At 35.6% G+C, this 21,376-nt stretch overlaps 1 protein-coding gene across 2 annotated transcripts in view; it reads left to right on the forward strand.

Annotated features, from left to right (window-relative positions):
* Positions 1 to 21,376, forward strand: part of LOC101826278 (casein kinase 2 subunit alpha' interacting protein) — a 146,326-nt gene that overhangs the window by 116,974 nt on the left and 7,976 nt on the right. The gene's annotated exons all lie outside the window — the stretch shown is intronic.

Raw genomic sequence — 21,376 nt, forward strand, 5'->3', positions numbered from 1 at the left:
TGCATGGGACCAATCTAGACCTCTGCATGCTGGTGACAGTTGTATGACTTTATCTACTGGAGGGGGGCTGACAGGACATGTCTGGATGTATGAACTGGCTTTTTGGAGCTCATTTCCTATGGTGAGATACCTGTTCAGTCTTGATACAGGTAAGGGGCTTGCTCTGCCTTAACTTGCTATGCCAGACTTGGACTCCCCAAGGAAGGCCTTACCTTCTCTGAGGAGTGGATTGGGGTGGGAAGGGGGAGAAGTGGAGATCAGGAGAAGTCGGGGAGTGGGAACTTGGGTTGGTATATAAATGTTTGGAAGGTAGTCTGCAATTTTCATATTGTTGAAGAAACCTATAATAAGTGAAGTATTGGTGGAATTCTGTGCATACAGTCATGAATCTTCAAGCTTAGAATCCCGTATGTACAGCAATGAACCTTCAAGCTTAAAATCCTGTGTGTACAGCCACGAACCTTCAATGTTAGAATCCTGTCTATACAGTCATGTACCTCAAGTTTAGATATCATTTGGGAAAACAAGGATTGCTTTTTCATTCCAATAATGTTCCATTGATTTGTATTTGGCTGATTCCAGTGATTTATCTCTTTATATTAATCAAACTTCATGGGGGGGAAATAATTGTACTAATGAATACAAACAATGAGCAAAATGGAATTAGTTGTCTGTCTCCTAAATTCACAAATTGTTTAAACCTTCTAATTGAAGCACAAAATGCTCAGGCAGGCAAGAGACTCTGCTAAACTTGGAGCTATAATAGACAGTTAATGTGCAAAGATGATATAATACTCTGTCTTATTTTATTGACTCTTACTCTCTAGATTGGTGTGTCTGAGCCTTTTCTGATATTTCTGTCATGCTGCCTTCTCTCCTTTACCATTTGTCAAAGTACATTATACTTTTCAGCTCACTTTTAAAATAACTTTCTTACCATATTTTAAGTTAAATGCAGTATTCATCTTGCTCAATATTATATTTCCAGCAAATGAGCACATGGCAAATTCTTAGTTCTTGTTTACACATACATTTGAATGAAGAAATGAAAAGAGAAATGTCCTAAGAGACTAATGGGAAATAACGTGAAATGAATATACGTTTGAGGGAATATTTTAAAAAACCTTCCTCTTATAATCAAATCCTTGCCTCATTATAAACACAAGTAAAAATATAGAAATTAATTGGGAAACTCAGTTACGATGAGTATGTATGACAGAAGGAAGAATTTGCTCCACAGAGATTTAAATAAAACCAGCAATAGATTTTGGCATGTATGGGTTGGAGAACAGATGCACACACTGGAACTCTAAGTTTGTCATACTTTTCTTATTTAATTAATATAGTTAAATCACCACACTCATTTTAGTGAATATTAAATCCAACACATTGCATATTGTTATGACTTTTGAAATAAAACACTTGAATTGAAATTTGCTTTGTTTATTGCTTTAGAGACAGAGTCCTAATGTATCTACAAACTAATGTCAATATTAGATTATATATATTTTGAAGCTGATATGTTTTAAAAGTCAATTGTAAACAAAATCAATTGGAAAATTAATGATTGGGATGAAAAAAGATTATTATAATTCCACTATTTAGTTTATTAAGATGTAATGTTTTTTGTTAAAACAAATTCTTAGGTAATCCTAAAATAAAAATGACAAAATTGAATAAGATACTTGATTTTTAGATTACATGTGAGACAGCAAAGTACTTAATTCAATTTGTCTCCTAAAAATGCCACAAGAAAAACCAGAACCCAAAATAACAGAGAGAAAACATAGTCTTTAATGAAATAAAGACGTGACTGTAGTCTTGACAACTAAAGTTTGAAGAATTAAGTGCAAAGTCACATGGGATTGGGACCAATGAACGACAACATACAGTTTAGGGGCAGATTTCTTTTCAGATTTTTGGTTAAGTTCTGCTCTCAGAAGTTCTGAAGGGCTTATATAATCCACACCCATTCTTCCTGATGAATATGCCATGACAGGAGCTGAGTGGGGGTAAAGAACTAACTGTTTGGTAACTGACTTGGTCATATTTCTGCTTTCCTAGTGTAAGCTCTTTGGCATGTAGTATGCAATGACTACATCATTGCTAAGTGCACTGACTTTTCATAAAGCATGTCCATATTCATCTGTCCTTCAAGAAAACACAAATCTATTTTGGTGCTAGAAGAGAAAATGGACATATAAAATTTATTGGGAAATAGTATGCTATACTTGAAGAAAAACATCCCCAGAGGACTTTTCTGGGCTGTTTTTCATATTTGATGAAGTCACAATTGGTGAAATATTTTTTAGGTTTTATCTGGTTCAGTCTGCGTCCTGATCTGACCAAAACTTGGATGAAGCCAAAATATACCAAATCACACTTTGGAATGGGTAAATTTATCAAGAATGAGGGATTTGAATAATTTTTTCCTACTTAGGTCTATCTATATTTAAGAACTAAACTGTGAAATTATGTAATTTCCTAGGGAAATTAAAATGCCAATCAATCCATGTTGAAATAAAAAAAATCAATAGAGTAGTAACTGTAAAATGAAGGAGGAAAATGTTCAGTTAAATATATATAAAATATATAAAAATAATAGATGCCTCCAGATGGATTCATAGATGAACTCTTTTGTAATTCCAATGAATAGTAAGAACATGTCAATCCTTTTAGACTAGAGGAGTCAAGGGGCCCCATGAAGCTCCAGGTTAGTGCTGTACTGTTTCCACTTCTGAGAGGCTGGGCCTCTGAGTCTGACTGCTAAGACCCTTTTACACATTTGTTTTAACTGATTTTTGGAATTCCATACATGAGTAATTAAACCATTTCCATCCCACGTTCCCTGCCCCACCCTGCAACTCCTCCAGTGCCCATCCATTTCATCTCAACTTTATGATGTCATGCTCTTTCACTATTATTGTTGACTCCATTTAGTGTTGCTCATATTTATGTGTATTCACCGATTACCACTTGGGATCAGAGAAATTGTAAAAGCCCCAAGTTCAATGCATGTCTGTCTGCTTTGAAATTCTGCATATGAGAGGGATGCTGTAGCTATAATGTCTTAACAATGTGGTCCCAAATGTGACCTTTATGGTGACAATAATAGCTGATGTTCTATCTCAAATCAAGAAAATCCCATAAAGCCCCACCCTTATTTAAAGAACTACAGGCAATTAATGACTCTGAAAGTCTACTAAGAATTTTAATGGTGTTGCATGCATCACAGTCCTTTGGCTGTTGGTTTAAGGTAGAGAGGAAATATTGGAAAAGGTAAGGAGGTGTGACTTTGTCTCCCAGAGTAAGTTGTTCTGATACATAGGAAAGTTGCATAGCTTAAAATAATTGTACACATATGCTCTAGGAAAGGAATAAGAATATTATAAGCCTCACATCTATGATAGGAGGCCCACTAATAAACTAGCCTACTCAATAGCCTACCTGTATTGTTTGTTCCTTATGGAACCAAAGCCACTGGATGAAGCCAAGAGCAGACAGATTAGAACCATAAGCCACAGAGATCCACTCTCAGGAGTAAGACTATGTTCTAGTCCAAGAATTCACGACTGCCTGCTCTGATGCCGACCACAAAACTTGTTCTTGGTTATGTATCATCTGTAAGTCAGATTCAGGTTTTTATAAAAAAAAAACTTCTTGAGAGAACTAACAAGGAGCCAATAAAAACATTTTTTTTGATGGGCACTAGACCCAACCCTTAAAAACTGTCTAACTTTCCAATTTTGTCATCCTGAGGGTCAAACTGCCACCATAAGAAACTGTGGGGTATAACAGAACCATGCCCAAATTGTTACATGTGCTGAATAGTTAAGTCTAACTATGTCTTCATCACTTTCCATTAGGAAATAAAGTATTCCTGTTCTTTGAAAATTATTCTGAGAGCTAATATAAGACCTTACAAGGGAAGGTGGCAGAAATAACCAGATCTGGGTTTAAGACTTAAGAAAATTATTTCCATTTTTATTTGTGCCCCACTTCCTTTTTTCTTTTTGTTTTGAGAAAGTGGTCTCACTATGTATCTCTGGCTGTCCTGGAATACGATATACACTGAACTGGTCTAGACTGGTCTAGAACTCACAGATATCCACCTGCCCCTGCCTCCCAAGTGTTGTGATTAACTATGAAGTTTAAAATTTCAGTGTTGAGAGTCTCAAGAAGTTATACAAAAATATGCTGTAAGAACAAGCATAGTGTAATGCTTTGGTAGGATATAGAAGCAAAATAAACTTACCAGTAAGTGTTCATGTGGTCTCCAGGACTAAGGACACTTAGAAGAACAACCCTAACTAAAAACAGCAGAAGAGCTTCTAAGGTATATAAAAAATGAGTAGAGAGATATGGAAAAATATTGTTTTTGTTTAAAACTCTTACATTTTGGCAGCAGTTAATTCTACAGACATGGATAGTTAATTATTATCACCGTTATTATTTAACATTGTTAGAAAATTTCTCACCAATGCAAATTGTCAAGAGAAAGTTTTAATGAATGTCAAAACGGGAATGAAAGTGTGAAATTATTTTTCTTGTGTATAACATGAGTATATGACTAGAAATTTCAAAGGCAGAAATATCTGGAAAAATAATTTTGCAAATTATTATAGAAATATTTAGTTTTCTTTTTTTTTTCGTTAGTTTTTTTTTAATTTTAAATAGCTTGTTTTACATGTCAATCCCAGTTCCCTCTCCCTCCCCTCCTCCCGCACTCCCCTTCCACCCTCCCTCCCACCCTATTGCCACATACTTCCACATAGGGGATGTCTAGAGTCTATCATTTTACTCTTGGTAGGGTCAAGGCACTCCCCTAAGAGTCCAGGCTGTGTGATAGACTACTTCTGGCTGCTTTAACAAGACATGGACAATGACATCACAAATAGAAATGTTAAGGTGGAAGACAGAAATCTCACAGGCCTCAACCCCTACACAAGAACTACAGACAACCAAGGAATGGTGAGATCAGGAAAAATAGTGTTCCCCAGGAGAGAGCTTCATAATTTGTTATTGAAAACCAAGTTGCCAGGCATGAAATCATGTACATAAAGTAACACTAAATAAACTCAGCATGTTGAAGGTATTTGTATGTGTGTGTGTGTGTGTGTGTGTGTGTGTGTGTGTGAATAATAATCAATGAAAAAGAGGCCACTAATTTGAGAAAGAATAAGAAGTTAAGATATGAGAGGGCTTGGGGGAGGGGACATGAGTAGGGTTCAAGGGAGAAAAGAGAAGGGAAGAAAATGTATTATATTTTAATTAACATTTTAAAAATAATGAATGAGGCCATTCACTAATATAATTTAAAGATAGTAAAATATAGAAAAGCTTAGTTAGAAAATAAAGTTCTCATTTGAAGAAAAATTAAGAAGAAAATTGAAGAAAGTCAGTATTATTAGTTTCTTTCCTGTTCTATTAAAATAATCATGTTAATACTTTAAAGAGTGACTAATAAAAATTTATCTATATAAGCAACTATGACAAACTTCCTTAAATGTTACAAAATAATTTTAGGAAAAACTACATTTAAATACACAATACTACAGCATTAATACAAGTGTTATGTTATCAGGAGGAATGCAAATAAATGAAAGGTTGAACATCATAGGAAAAACTGGTAAGTATATGAGGAAATGATATTTTAGTACTAGTTACTGAGAAAACAGATTTATTTAAATTGTATCACCACTACTTCTCTCATACTAAGAAAGTTCATGAAGTTCAAATATATACACATTAAAACAGAATTTCTAGATGCTTAGTCTAATTTTTAAATATATTATCACTCGCAATCTGAAGATAACAGTAGAGAATTAAAATTCATATAATTTTTAATTCATCACATCTGTTTAGGCACTTATCTGTAGTTAAACCTATATATTAACCTGCAAGTCTCAGAAAGTTCCTGAAACTTAACAAAACTTACAACTCCTCTTCTACCCCAAGATTATATACTGCAGGTCATTGGAAACTCTCTAATCTACATAGCTGCCTGTAAATTATTTGGGAAGCTCCAGGAGTGAGATTTTCATGAGTCATCATCCACACCGGGGTGATAAAACTACATGTTCCTGTATGCAGTCCCTCATTTACATTTCTATAAGTAACTCCAGTAACGTTATTCGTTCATCAAGTTAGACTCTGGCAGAACTGTTGCTTTGGTCTTTTGTTCATCTTCTGTCTGAGTTTGTTTGTTCCATCCTAGGTAAGAAACACCATACAAAAGATAACTTTACATATATGTTTGTTTGTTTTTTGTTTTTGTTTTTTGTTTTTTTTTTTTTTTGGTTTTTACAAGACATGGTTTCTCTGTATTGTTTTGGAGGCTATCGGTCCAGCCCAGCCTCGAACTCACAGAGATCCGCCTGTCTCTGCCTCCCGAGTGCTGGGATTAAAGGCGTGTGCCACCACGCCCGGCTTACATATATGTTTGTATTCATAGTTATATAATGTTATCACATGAGTGATATATTGCTGAGAGCTGCTGTGGGAGTAGATAGCAGGTGACAATTAGTGTTTAGCAAGTTGACCCATCAGAGATTCCCTGGGTGGGAGTCTCATTTGGTAAAGCTGTACTCTCTGGCTGTGGAAACCAGTTGCTCCTCTCTGAAATTTTTCTCATTTCTGAAATTTTTCTTAATTTCTTCCTTTAAAACTTCATTTCTTTCCAATAACAGCTTTGGGTGTATTCCCACTGCTTTGTGATTATCTTGTGAAAATATTCCATCTACTGGGCATAAATATAGTAATGAATGGTGAGAAGGATGATTTCTACTATCTGTATAATTTTAATGAATAGAAAACATACTAGGATATCTTACATCACTCAGATTGATATAGTATTTTCAGTCACAAAGACAGTCTTTTATACAGACAGCTAACTTAGGACTTCAGAGCAGATACAAATCAGCCTAGTTGCTCCTGGAGACAAATACACAAGGTCATTTTCACAGGTACTGTTTATTGCTGATTCAAGGTCAGAGTTTGTCTTTAGTCTGTACTTCCCAACCTCAAAGTTAAGCCAATTGCATGTTGTCTGGGATCCTTCACTAACTCAGAGCTACAAGCAAGACCATGATTTCTCACTGGTCAGTCATTGTGACATTGTAGCCTAAGAGAAACTTCGTGATTTATCTTGGGTTTTGAGAATTGGTGGGGCCCTGAAAATGTAACATATAACTGTCCAGATTTCTGCTCTGAGAAGCAGACTGCAGAGAGGTGACAGCAGGGGCTAGGAGAGAGAGGGTGTGTAAATCAGTGTGAAAGTGAGAGTGGGTGTGTAAGTAAAGCGAAATCTGTAACACTATGTAGAGATGTTGTAACTGAATATAGAAATATGTAACTAGGCAGGGGAGAGATGTATGTAAGAGACATTGTCAAGAAAGATTATTTAAGTTGAAGTAAAAGAGAAGGCCACCATTGGGAAAGCTTGTGCATGTTTTTTCTTAGGTTACCAGGAAAAAGCCTTATGGTTTTTCCCATAGATAGAAACTCTAGCTCCTGCCTCTTTTGTGAATTGTCTTATTTACCCTGGTGTTAACTCGGGGGTGATGCACCTAAACAATATATACATATGAAAGATTAATGAAAAGCAATTTATTCCTGAAACATTATTAATCCATGCATGATCCCTTTTGCATTTTTATTGTTTTTCCTTTTGGTATCTCTTATTTTCTTCTTCCTAACCTCATTACACAAACCTTTACTTCCAACTCTTCCTTATTTAATATAGAAGTGTTAACCATCTTTTGGATTCTCCCTTCAGTATTATATTTCCAATTTCCTTTAAATTATGAATAGTTACATGCATTTTAAAATTTTGTTTACAAATTTAATTATTTGTGTGTCCCACATTTATTTAGCTATTTGGCATCACTTACATTGATATTTCAAGCTATTTATTTCTAACAAAGATTATATTCCCTGTGGCATTTCATACAATGATGAGATGTCATGCCTGTTCATTTATATTTTATACTTACCAAGTACTGCTTGATGTCTGCCCTCTCTATCTTGAGCAACCCTTGGGTATAAGTCACTTAGTTTTGATCATCCTATAGTGCAACCAGATGTTTTTAGATGTTCCTATCTTTCCTCCAGTTTTGACATTATTTCTGTCTTATGGCATCCTTGTGTTGACTAGTTTAATTTCACCTTGACACAAGCTAGAGTCAAGTGCTTCCCCATCAATTGGCCTATGGACAATCCTGTGTGACATTTTCTTAATCACTGATTGACGATTGACATGGAAGAGCACAGCCCATGTTGGTGACACCTCTGGTCCTGACAGTGTAAGAATGAGCAGCAAGACATGAGGAACAAGCTGTGTTTTCTTCATCAGCTCCAGACTCTTTCCAGTTTTTAGTTTCTTTCCTGACTGCCTTATATGATGATCTGTGATATGGAAGTGTAAGCCCTTTCCTCCATAAATTGCTTTTGGTCATGGTGTTCACCACAGCCATCGAAACCATGACTGTTCACTTATTGTTGAACACCAGGTTCTAGTCTTTGGAGGCACCAGTCTTTTTTTGTGCCTGTAACTGCTGCTATAACTGCCTTAATCTTTCTGCATTGATAAGGGACACACTGATCAGCTCTCTTCTTGTGCTCCCAAATTATGCCAGCTATATAAATCTTGCTATATTTTTAATGTTTGGAATAAAATACTTGAAATTGTATCATAACAAATTTTATAAATGCAGAAAACCTATAATATTATTGTTACTAGACTACATATAAAATTTGTCACATTTTGTGTGCTAGGAAACTTTAAAAATTTTTTTGAATATTTTATATACATGTGGCTTTGTTGATTCCTACATTCACTTTGGGTCATAGGGTAACCATAAATTTTGCTACTAAACCTGTGAATTATATTTAAAGTAATGTAATGACCAGGAAGATATCAGTCTTATAAATAGCAAGTGTAACAAGCATTCTTCCCGCCAGTCTGGTCCCAGTGCTGAATCAACCCCAAATAACATACAGAGACTCTATTATTACAATGCTGTTGGCCAATGTCCAGGACTTTGCATTGGCTAGTTCTGTATTAACCATTGACTACTAATATATATTTCTATAAGGACTTATCTTTCTAAGGATGGCATTCTGACTCATCCTCTATTCCCCGGGATCACATGGTGACCCCCTACTCTTGACTATGTTTCCCAGAATTCTCTTTGACTCCTAGTCCCACCTATCTTGCTCCCCTATTGGCCAACAGTGCTTTACTAATCAACCAATAGGACAACATATGCACAGAAGAACTTTCCCCATCATCTCCTCTTTTCTGTCTAAAGAAAAAGAAAGGTTTTAACTTTAACACAGTAAAATATATAACAAGGAAGTTATTAAGCAAGAACTATAAATACAATATTTAGTCTATTAACATTAGCAAGATTTAAAGAAAATATATTTTATCATCTATCCTATCTATGTGAGTCTGAAGTCTTATATGTAACTTATTTTTAATCCTAACTAAGGAAAATTATAACTATAACTTTCTGTCTTCAACTCCATCAAAGACCACAGAAGGATAATATATACACACTAGAATTGACAGAGACATCTCCCTACCTGGACAGTCACCTGAAGTTCTTCTGTAATGTTAGGGCATCCAGCTTCAGCCCATAGATCAGTGTGTCTGGCAGCCTTCTCAGAAAAGCAGGAAATTTTAAACTCTATGCCTGCATTGTCAGTTTGTCAGTCATTTTTCTGTGTCCTGCAGAATATCTGGCACACTCTTCCATGAAGCAGGAACCCTGTAGGACTATCCAAGTACATCAGTCACTTTCCTGTGGGCCCGGAATGTCCAGTTTATATAGTGACAGTCAAACAGTCCAGGAAAGAGCAGTTTCTTGCCCAAATGGCTAATCTTGCATGTTGAAAGCAAACTCCATAGCTAGTTTCTTCAATGCCCATCTTTCTTTCAGACGTAATTGGTTTGCCAGGAGCAGTTGTGTCTCACTATCATGAAAAACCCTAAACCATTTGAGTGCCAAATATTCTGTAGGTCTTTGAAAGGGTGAAGAAAATCTATCCATCTCAAATACATCTCTGTATATCTAGGAAGCCTAACTAACCTAACTATAAGTTTTGACTATTATAGGTAACTATATACAATCTCTAACTATGCATTACATTTTAAAAGATCAGTATAAATGCAATACTTAAACAAGAGGAGGAATATACATATCACAAAATTGACCTTAAATTTGTATCAATAAATGAAAATCCATACCAATACAAAGTTCATATTCCCTTTTTGCCCTTTAGAAAGAGACTGACTGTGATCATTACCATTTATAATCAAGCTTGTATAAATGAAATAAAAAATTTATAAATAATATTTGGGAATTTGGGCATTGGTCATTCCAGGTTGCTTTCTGTTGGTTGAGGGCGTTGTCCATACCATGGGATCATGACAAAACACAGAAACCTGGCTAAGTCTTTGTTTTTGTAGTCTGTAAGCCTGCGTCATCTCAGCTGTTTTAGATGCTGGATCACTTGAGACCCTGTTTCTGGGGGTCTTGCTTCATCAAACCATAGAATCCTAGAAGGAATTCACAGCCATTCATTTTCTATGAAACACAAACAAAAACTTTTTCCAAAGCAACCTGTCCTTGTCTTTAAATTTAGAAGTCAAACATTTTTAAAATATATAAGTTGGATTAATTTAGTAGCATTTCTTTTTGCAGTTGTTATTTCCTTACCAGTCAAACAATTCAAAGACAACACAATATCATACAGTATCCAGATTCCTTTTGTACTTTTCATCTTTACATGGCTTTTTTATTACTTTATTTCTTTTACTTTTGTTTATTTTTCTCTGAGACAGGGTTTCTCTGTGGAAATCTGCCTGCCTCTGCCTCTGGAGTGCTGGAATTAAAGGCTTGTATGCCACCACTGCCCAGTCATTATCCTATTTTTTCTCTCCCAAGCCTAAATATATTTTTAAACACACTGTAAAACTTTTAGAGGTTTTACTTCATCTGAATCTGACTTTACTGTAAGTCTTTATGTTTTCACATTTAGTTTTGCTTCTAGATCTTTTAATGTTGTCTTTGTGATTTATTATATATCATTATAGAGAGGAAGACAGAACTTGAACTTTGTTCTCTATGTAGTTAAGAGTAGGAAACCAAGATTCATGGAAATTACCATTTTTTCATTAAATGAAATTATACCTATTTTAACTTTCAGTATAAGTGAATCTTAATATTACTTAAAGTATAAAATGTAACATACAAATGGCATCCCAAATAAAATTCTTTGATATGCTTCACCCAGAGACTGATGGAAGCAGAGGCAGACACCCACAGCTAAACACTGAACTCCTGGAATCCAGTGACAGAAAGGGAGAACTGATGAGCAAAGGGGTTAAAACAGGGCTGGTTTAACCCACAGAAACAGTTGACTTGAACAAGGGGGAGCTCTTGGACCCCAGATTGATAACTATGTGGAAAGCATGGGACTGACCCAGACTCCCTGAATGTGGGTGTCAGTGAGGATGCCTAGGTAATCTATGGGGCCTTGGGTAGTATTTATCCCTGGTGTACAAATGGACTTTGGCTGCCATCCCACAATGAGGGATTCTCTCTCAGCCTAGGCCCTGCCCTGGATGAAATGACAGATTCTGGAGATCCACCATGGAGGACCTCACCCTCCCTAGGGATCGGAGTGGTGATTGGGTGGGGGACTGGGAGGCCTGGGGGGGGGGGGAGGAGAGGAGGGGAGGGAGCTGGGATTGACATGTGAAGTAAGCTTGTTTCTAACTTAAATTTAAAAAAAGGAAGAAAAAAAGAAAGAAATGCTTTGGCCACTGCCTCTTTCATTTTTTTTTCCATATGTTTCAAGGTTAATTTGTGAGTCATGGATTTTAACATGCACTCCATCAGCACCCCTTCCTTCACTCATATGCATACCTAGTTTTTCCCATACCTGCACAAGAGAAATTACACCAATAATTCACATGATTTTGAATATTCAATTAAAACTATGCACATGTCAAAATAAACTACATTGTTAATCTCCATGTCAATACTTGGTTCTTAAGTCTTATATTCTTATGTTCTCGATGCCTTATTTATTTCTTGGCTTCATAGGATACAAACCATGGGGGAATTCTTAATTAGATGGAGATTTGGCATTAATTGTGAACATACTTTTACAAATAGGAGCTTTTTCTTGAGGGTGAATGTGCATCTTTGTTTGACAGGATCCGATTATGTAGCTTTGGCTTGCTTAGAATTCACTGTAGTTGATATAAATGTTCAATGAGTGACACTCCTCCTACCTCTGATTTCTAAACAGATTATGCGTTACTTTGCACAGATTAGGACCACTGATATTTTAAAAATATTCTTTGGTACTCTTTTTAATACATGTGTCTAATCAATTATTAGTAATCTTACAGAAAAATTATTATACTATTATACTATACATATAGTTTCCAAATAAATTAAATGTATGTACTAATAGGTGTGAAAATCAGATTCTAAGCTTCTCATTGATTAAAAACATTAGCATGTATTAAAGCTATCTATATGTATGCATATATATGTATATATATGTCAAACAAACCACAGCTTTTCAGTTATATGCAAAAATAGTAGCATATTCTTAATAATACATTAAAAGTTATCCTGAGTCTTTCATGATACAAGTAGATAGTCCCACTAATTACATCTTATACACTTGGAAATCAGTTTAAAATACCCATTAATTGGATTGAATAATATAAATTACTTTTCCTTTATTGAAGTTCCATTTTTTTTCCTGTTTTGTTATAGATGTGTATTTGTATCTTCCAAAGATACTAATCACCTTTTGTGGCTTTGAGAAGATTTAGAATGCTTTCACTTGTCCAACAACAAACCTCTACTTTCAAGTGCAGTGCTGTTGAGAACTGATTGAGTTATGGATCATTAGGTGATTGGAAATGAAGAGTAAAAGAATCAATCAGTTGGTCTTAGTAGTATAAATTATTTCTTGCATGAAATGCAAGCTTTTACTACTTTTGAATATAACTTAACCAACTATGTTGGACAAGTACACATCCCAATTTTTTAAATATTTATTCAGCCAAAGCATTTTTATATAAAGATTTTCCCTATTGTTAAATGTGACCCTTGTCATACTAAAAATAGTTCTATACATGTTTTATCTCAGAAGTATACATGTGGACAAAGAGGGAATCAGTTGAAGCTGAAGTGAAAAATCCACTTTTGAAGTAAAGATTTGGAGAGCAAACCTTGGTCCTGTATCAAAGACAGCAACTCTTCTTCAAAAGATACTTGAGAAAGTACAACTTAAGCTACTGAGCTCTTGATTTTTAATGCAGCTCTAATGAATCTGTAGTAAGCAATAGCTTTGCTCATAGCTAGGAAAGCTTGAAATGATGCAAGCACATGGACTGTATATCAGCAAAATAGCTGAGTGATTTCCTCTTTTAAAAATTCCCTATGTTAATACATCCCTACAAAAGTTGCAATCGGTAATAGCAGCTTCATTAAGGGTTAGAAAGAAAAACACCATGGAAATACTACTAATAATTATGCTACATTGCATCCTGGTGGACAAGTTAAATAACCCTTTAATGCACCTTTGGAGATCCCTTTGCGCAGGCTGGTTGTAAAGATTTACTCATTTAATATCCTTTCTTTGCTAAATAGTGAAAAATGTATGTGTTGTTTTCTTTCTGTCTGTACGGTTCACTGAGATGCCAAAAGACTTTATACATTATATTCTTTACGAATTCCCAGTTATCTCTACCTATGAAAAGAATGACAATACCACTTTCTAGTAATACTGCCATTCTAAATATCGATACTTTACATATTTTAGACTACACTCAAAAGTAACATAGATGAGGATGCCCCAGCTTCTGAAAATTAAAGGCTAGTTTGCAATGCCCATAGAATTGTAACTATTCTATTTAAATATATTGGTTTAGAGTTAGTAGAACTACTGACAGTTACACAACCTAGTTCAGAAGAGAAGTATTTGTAAATGTGGTTATTTTTAGAAGCTGGGGTTGGAGAGGCAACCCTGACTGCTTTTGAAGAGGACCCAGTTTCAGTTCCCAATACCGGCAGTTCACAGTGGTCTATAACTCCAGTTTCTGGTGATCCTAACACTCTAACTTTGGTTCTAAGGGATGCAGTACCTTTGCTGACTCAAGCATGCACACACAAGTTGCTCACAAAATCACACAAGCAAACACACATACACATAAATAATACCTTAAAAACATAAGAAAAGAGGTAGTTCAGAGGTAAAGAGCATGCATTGGTCCTGCAGAGGACTCCTAGAACCCACATTGGCTGTCCCACAACTGCCTATGTCTCCTGCTCCAAGATCAGACATCTTCTGGCTTCCATTGGCTCCACTGACATCTACAACCCACACTCAAACACATATTCACAACCAAAATACCTTTTAAAAATTAAAAAAATAAACATCATTGGTGGAACGGATTATTGAAATTTATTTAACTTGTACAGATGTTCATTTAAAGCTACCTCCAACATTTTTGTATGTGTTATAAAGTGGAGTAGAAAAGCATACTACAGATATTGATGCAATTAGAAATCTATATATAACTCAGAACTAATGCTCTGGGCACCCTCCTTGAGCTACATATTAATGGCAATAATAAATCCATAGATTGATGTCACCTTGACTCTTTTATGGCTCACTGAGCACTTAACTCTGCAAATAAGAACCAGTTAAACAAATGTTTAAATGCCAATATTTCAAGTGTTTATGAGGAGAGCCAGATTAACTATTTTTGTATCCTTCACAACTTTCAAAGCTGAATGTGTTTCTACACATTATTTTATAAAAGAGAAAAGCAATGAATTCAGAAAATGGTAAGTGTGAGATTTTTTTCTTAAAATATAAAGTATAAGTGTTGGCTTATGTAGAGCTACTGAGAGGAGCTGTGTGAACTTATTGCCAATTATCTGGGCCATGGTGCATCAGTACATAATCACGATTAATTTGAGGATACGTTTGTGAATGTGAGTTTGAATGAGATCAAGTTTAAATCAATGAGCTTTGGTGCCTGTCTACTGTGGGTAGACTTTACCCAATCTGTCAAGGCCAAGATAGAATAAAAGACAGCTACCTCAGGGCAACAGGGCCATCTGGCAACTATTGGCCTTTGTTTTTCAATAGAAAACTTTGACATTCCCATTTGTCTAATTTGCTGTCCCATCCTGAAGATGTTGCACTTCCCTGTTTGTAAAATCACAAGTCTATTTCTGAAATACTAAAGTACACACAATCGATTTTGTTTCTGTGGGAAATTACAGTTAGCTGCTTACCGTTTGCATGACACCCTCACTCATCCTGAAGGCCATTCTGATCACGGGTCTCCTAAAGATCAGACTCTATGGGAATGGTGGCTGTCATTGTGGTTCATGCTTCTAATCTTAGCATGTTGGAGGCTGAGACAGGTGGGTTGTCCTTTCAGGTTACACAGTGATTCCAGACTAGTCTGGACTCTGTCTCAAACAAAGCAAAGTGAAGCAAAGCAAACGACTGAACAAGAAATGGTGAGACGGTAATGGACTCAGGAGCATTTCCCTTCTGGAAGACATCCTTGGAGGTCCCAATTAATCTTAAAACATGGTGACTTGATGCACATTTTCTCTGTGATGATGGTCTCAGGGGCAATTTAAAGCTTGCAAATATAAAAAGCTAGATAGCAGCATCTCCTGTCGCTGTCCCTGTCAAACTCTTGCCAATTTCTTGATGCATGGCATTTCTTAGATATTTCTCTCTTCCACCTACTTTGCACTGTACAGCTCCAAATGCCTAGAATCAGGCAGGCAGTACAGGTGAGTGAAGACACTCCAGTTCATGCATGTCAAGTTAAAGGAAAGAGTAGGGCCGTTTCTTGGATCATGACACTCCAAATTTCCCTCCATTCCATTTTTTCTTCTTTTCCTTTTTGTCAGTGAGTTCCTGCCCAATTTCTTTTCTCAGTCACCTCCTATAGCAGGAAAATGGCTACTGTTTTTCTAAAACAAAAGCTTCTTGTCTTTCCCCAACACATTCTTTTCACTGTGCAGAACTATCTTTAAAACAGGCCTTAATATGCAAATAAGTAACTTCAGATGTTTTTGAAATCCTATGAATTCCTAACCCTTACAAAACCTGACTAAAACAGTTTTTATTTGTACTAAAGGATACCCATCTCACACATTACTTAAGAACCTGCCTATTGTGACATGCTATATTTAAATTGTTTTTTGAGATTGTAATATGACTGTAACATTCTCTCTTTTTCCCTGCTTCCTCCAAACCTCCCCATAATATCCCTCTTCGCTCCCTTTCAACTATGGCCTCTGTTTTCATTAATTGCTACATGCTATGCTATTTTGATCCACTACATACTTCTATTTGTGCAATTTCATATTAGAATCTCTCCAGGTTGAACAAAATCTTAAGAAATAAGATTATCCACACATTTTATCGAATTCACAGTCATGTCAGAATTCTCATGCAGGGTACTCGTAAAGGTCAAAATGAGAATGATCTATATATAAAGCATCCCAGTTTAGAAGTAATGGGTTCACCCCTAACCACCTTCTTTTCCTCATCTCTCTCTTATGTTTCCTGTTGCTATTTCTTTGTTTTGAACCTCTCAGCACTGTGAACCATGCCTTTTCCTCTTTCACTTCTGTGGTTAATAGAATTAAGCTTAAATGTGTCTTCTACCTTATGCAATGTAGTTGCCAAGGAAGCCTCATAGACATTTCCTTACTTGTTTTGTAGTTTTCCTTAATATTATCATATAAAGATGGAAAAATGTTAGATATAAGTTGGGGTAACAAAGTCAAAAGAGGAGGTTGCGACAGAACCACAGGGAAAGCAGTGGTTTTCCCATGTCCACAAGCACAGGCCGATATCCCTTGTTAAAGATAAAAATCAAAGCATTTTAAATGATTACATTAGAATTGTAAACGAACCAGCAAACATCCATGAGACAAATTCAAACTGCAGAAGGGGGAACGTTTTTCCTTACAGTGTGAGAAAAGCAACATTTACAACAAATAAACATATTGATGAAGGGACAGCCTGGTTAAGTTGAAGCATTCTTTCATCTAGCTTTTTCTATTGTAGCTTATCCAGGAATCAAATTATCAAGGCCTTTGCTTCTACAGCCTGATGTCATCTTAGTTATAGACACAGCATTATATAGCCAGAAATAAACTTTTAAGAACATTTCTTACAAATTCGTTTTTAGCAATTATCTCCTATCATCTTAACCAATTATGTTTCATTCCCTTTTGTTTTAAGGTCCATACCCTGTCTTGCCATATTTCTTTTTTTGTTTTCCTTTTTATTTGAGATTTATCCAGAGCCACGTCTACTCTGATTAAGCGAGGCTGGGTAGTCAGTGAGCCTCATGGATTATTCGGCCTCTGCCTCTCCAACTCTGAGATACAGTATGCATTACTGTGCGTGGCTCTTTACACATTCTGGAGATCAAATTCAAGTCTCCATGCATGTGCAAGAGGCACTTTACTCACTGGGCCATCTCCTAGCCCATTGGGGCAGCATCCTAAATGGTATCTCTGATAGTTTGCTGTTAGATACTTATTTGCCAGTAGCAGCCACATAATTTTGCAAAAAGAATTTTATTTTGGAAAGGTATTGTGGGGGTGGGGTACCAGCAAGTGTCATGGCAGTCAGGGAAACAAGCCAGAAAGAAATGAGAATGAAAACTCAGTTCTACTTGACTTAACTGTATCAGACTTTGGGAGCTTGATAACAGACTGTTTATTACCAGCATATTTAAAGCCAGGACAATTTAGAAAAATGTTTCCTGGTGCAATACACTCCCAAGGGCTCAAGGAAGCATAATTACATCAAAACTCAATGCCATTTCTTTCAAGATGGGTTCTGGAGATTTTACCTATGCTAGCTTAAAAGACTAAGGCAAGATCTGGCCTGCTCTTGGTCATACAAACAGTATCAAGGTCATTTGGGCTTTTAGCCACCTCTGTTCCTGGTTGTGGAAACTTGGGGAGATGCTAGCTACACAGATAATGTAAAGGTTTATACTATAAGCCACCTGTGTTTTTAGTTATGGAAGCTTGATGCTTGCTAGTCCAGTAGACAATGCAGATCACCAGGTTGTTAATCACCTCCAATTCCCAACCTTCTAGATGGAAGAAAAGATATTTCCTCTTTTGAAGAGACAGGTCTGGATCATTACCATTCCTGGTTTCTGTGGGCACATGGAATCTTCATACTCCCAACAGAATATTAACTGTTCCAATTTTCTAGTTTCTAGGAACTAGAAAAGCATAAATAATGAGATGATCATAAATGATATTTTCTTATTCCTGTATATAGTGTACCTCCCTTTCCCTTTTGAAGCTTCTTTGTTATTCAATTTCATGTTTACAATACAACCTAGCTGACCTTTCCATTTGTATATTCTTACATCTGCAATTTCACATGCATCTTTCCTGCAATGTGCACAGTATTAAAGATAATGAGTCTAATTCAAAGGGTATGTACACCTAAAATTTCTTTTGACATTATTGTTGACCTCCGTAGGACTTATCCTTAGGAATAGGTTCTGTTTCTGGTTTCCACCCACACTCGTGTGCCCTCTCCACAGAATAACTCTTGAAGTGGTTTGTAAATAGTAGTTGGTGTTCAATGCTGTAGTTTCATAATGACATGACATATTCATTTCCTAATATTTGCTTCAGACAAGACAGGAGTCTACTAAAATATTAACTTCAAATCTATCCTATACATGTCTAAGTGAAGGTGATGCATAGAGTATAGATAACACCAAAATGTTGATGGAGAAGTCACTTTAGCTCAGGTCCCAACAACAGAAGTACTGTGAATGATGCCATCTTCTTTTTGCATGTACAAATCTGAAGGAAAATATCAAGCTTATCATTACTAACTGATGTTTCAACAGAAGAAGCAAAAAGATGAATTATGTGGAAATAGGAAGACTTGGATTTGCTTTTGAACAAATGATTTCTTAGACAATAACAATGATGCTGAAAATTTATATCCTCTAATGACTGAACTAAGTTTTTTACAATTATGGAATGATACTTTTGCAAAAGCTATATAGAGAGTATTGTTAAATTGATTTTATAGATATAGAAAATGATTCTTAGTGTGATTGAATCACACAACTTGCCACAAATATTATAAATATGTACATATATGAGTTCCTTCCTGTTTCAGGAAACCTACAGTGTTCAAACACTCATAAATCACTAGCTATGGTACTTGTTGCATGATGTTTTTCTTCCAGTGATATATGATATTTTACAAATTTTGTTTGAATATCAGTCTGGCTTCAGAGGGTATATGTGACACAGTTACCTAGATTCCATTTTGTGAATCTAAAGGGGAGTCTGCACGATAAACCCAACTTCATTTTTTTTTACTTCAACGGATAGAATAAATTGTGTGTTTGAAATTTCCTATTTCATAATAATGGAAACTGAGCCTGCAGGTGAAACAGATTTATATTTCTTTGGTGAACGTGTGTGCTCACTGGGAGATAATTATATTTTCATCGGAACCATTTCAACGTAACCTCTCATTCTAAACTATGTTTTGATTTTCTGTAATTTGTTTTGTGGTAATTTAATATAAGTCATGACTTTGCTCAGACTGAGTGGATTCTCAAGGCTTTAGATTTTGTATCTAGAACAGTTAGCTGCCTACCATGGAGTCCACACAACTTTTTATTCTCTTAAGCTTTTCTATTCAAATGGTACAATATTAGATCAAACACAAGTGGTAACAATTTAACATTTCTGATGTTTTTACAAGTTTTATGGGCATGTTTATTTTGAAAAATGCATTCTTTCATGATAATTTGGTAAATATGTGGATGGCAGATAATAGAAAATGCATGTATTTGTCTTAACTCTATTTTTAATCTCTTGGCATAATAATTTTATAATTTTAAGATGGAAATGTTTAGATAGTTGACAAAATTTGCCTGATGTTATAAATAATAAAATCATTCTGAATACCACAAAGATTGCACAAGTAACAAATAAAAAATAAACCACCAAAGATAGGAGTTGTGTTTAACCTGTTAACATTGAAGAATGTGTTTCGTTGTCTTAATGTTTTTCCAGCAACCTGGATTGGAAAGCATGGAACATAATCCACTCAAAAACAAGAGTGCTGTTCACTATTCCTATGATGTTATGGTAGTGATTACAGCTACATTTGAGAACTTATATTTTCCGCTGTTAATCTCAGTTTTCCTCCTTGGTCCCTGTTATTATGGTAAAAATACCACTTGGTTTTCTAAGCAAAGCAAACAAAACTTTTCCAGTGGAGTCCAGCTTTGAACACAGAGAAAGAAGAGAAATTTCAGACTTAGTCTACGACCAAGTAGTCTAGATACAATCCAGGTAGATCAGTATTCTTGAGTATCTGATGTGCAGGATGGGCAATCGTCTTCTAAAGGAACTATATCCAACCCTGTCTCTAGAGTTGTTCTTGCTGTTTTTTCAACTTAGTGTCATGTGACATAACGTTCTGGTAAGAGCACGAGGGGTTCTAGTGAGAAGTATGATGATGTAAACACATCTGTTTTTGCTTGATTCATTTTTACTCCATTACTTTTGACCACTTTCTCTAGAATGTTGGAAAATGCATGTTTTGTTTTAAGTTTGCATTGAGGTTTTAAGTTATTATAAGACATTTAAAAATGTGTTACTGGCCATGTGATCTGTCAAATAAACACGTGTTTAAAATTTTGATATATTCTATTATTCAGGGTCAAATAGGGGAGGATTTGAAATAGAGTATCAGTATCTTGTATCAAAAATTTACTTAGCAAATGGGGAAGAAAAATTTAAAGGCATTCCCAAGGCTGGGGAAGATTACCCAAAGAGATGATGCTTGCAGCTGATGGTTTAAGTATGATCTTCCTCAAGCCAGAGAAACTTGGGCTTGAACCTGGTCACAGGTGCACTGGAATTCATCCATTGACTGGTACCATCAATAATCAGAGTAACAATGACAAGAGTCATAAAACTGGGGGGTAATTAGCCCTGGGTGTCTTGCCCTTTCAGAGCTGGAAATCATACTTCAGGAGCACAAAGAGGACCAATCCAAAAGAGAACTTCCTCCCTAGTGTTCATAAACTGTCTACTTGTAAAGTCTAATGTGTTGCCAATTGGTAAAGGGTAAATGTTCACATATTCTGCCTTCACAATATATATATATATATATATATATATATATATATATATATATATGGGCCTATTTGGAATCCTACACTTTTAAGATTTCTCTCTACTTTTACTATAATTGAGCCTTTATTAGTTTAGTTATTCCACCT

Source organism: Mesocricetus auratus, unplaced genomic scaffold (genome assembly GCF_017639785.1).
Source record: "Mesocricetus auratus isolate SY011 unplaced genomic scaffold, BCM_Maur_2.0 Super-Scaffold_100008, whole genome shotgun sequence".
Taxonomy (NCBI): domain Eukaryota; kingdom Metazoa; phylum Chordata; class Mammalia; order Rodentia; family Cricetidae; genus Mesocricetus; species Mesocricetus auratus.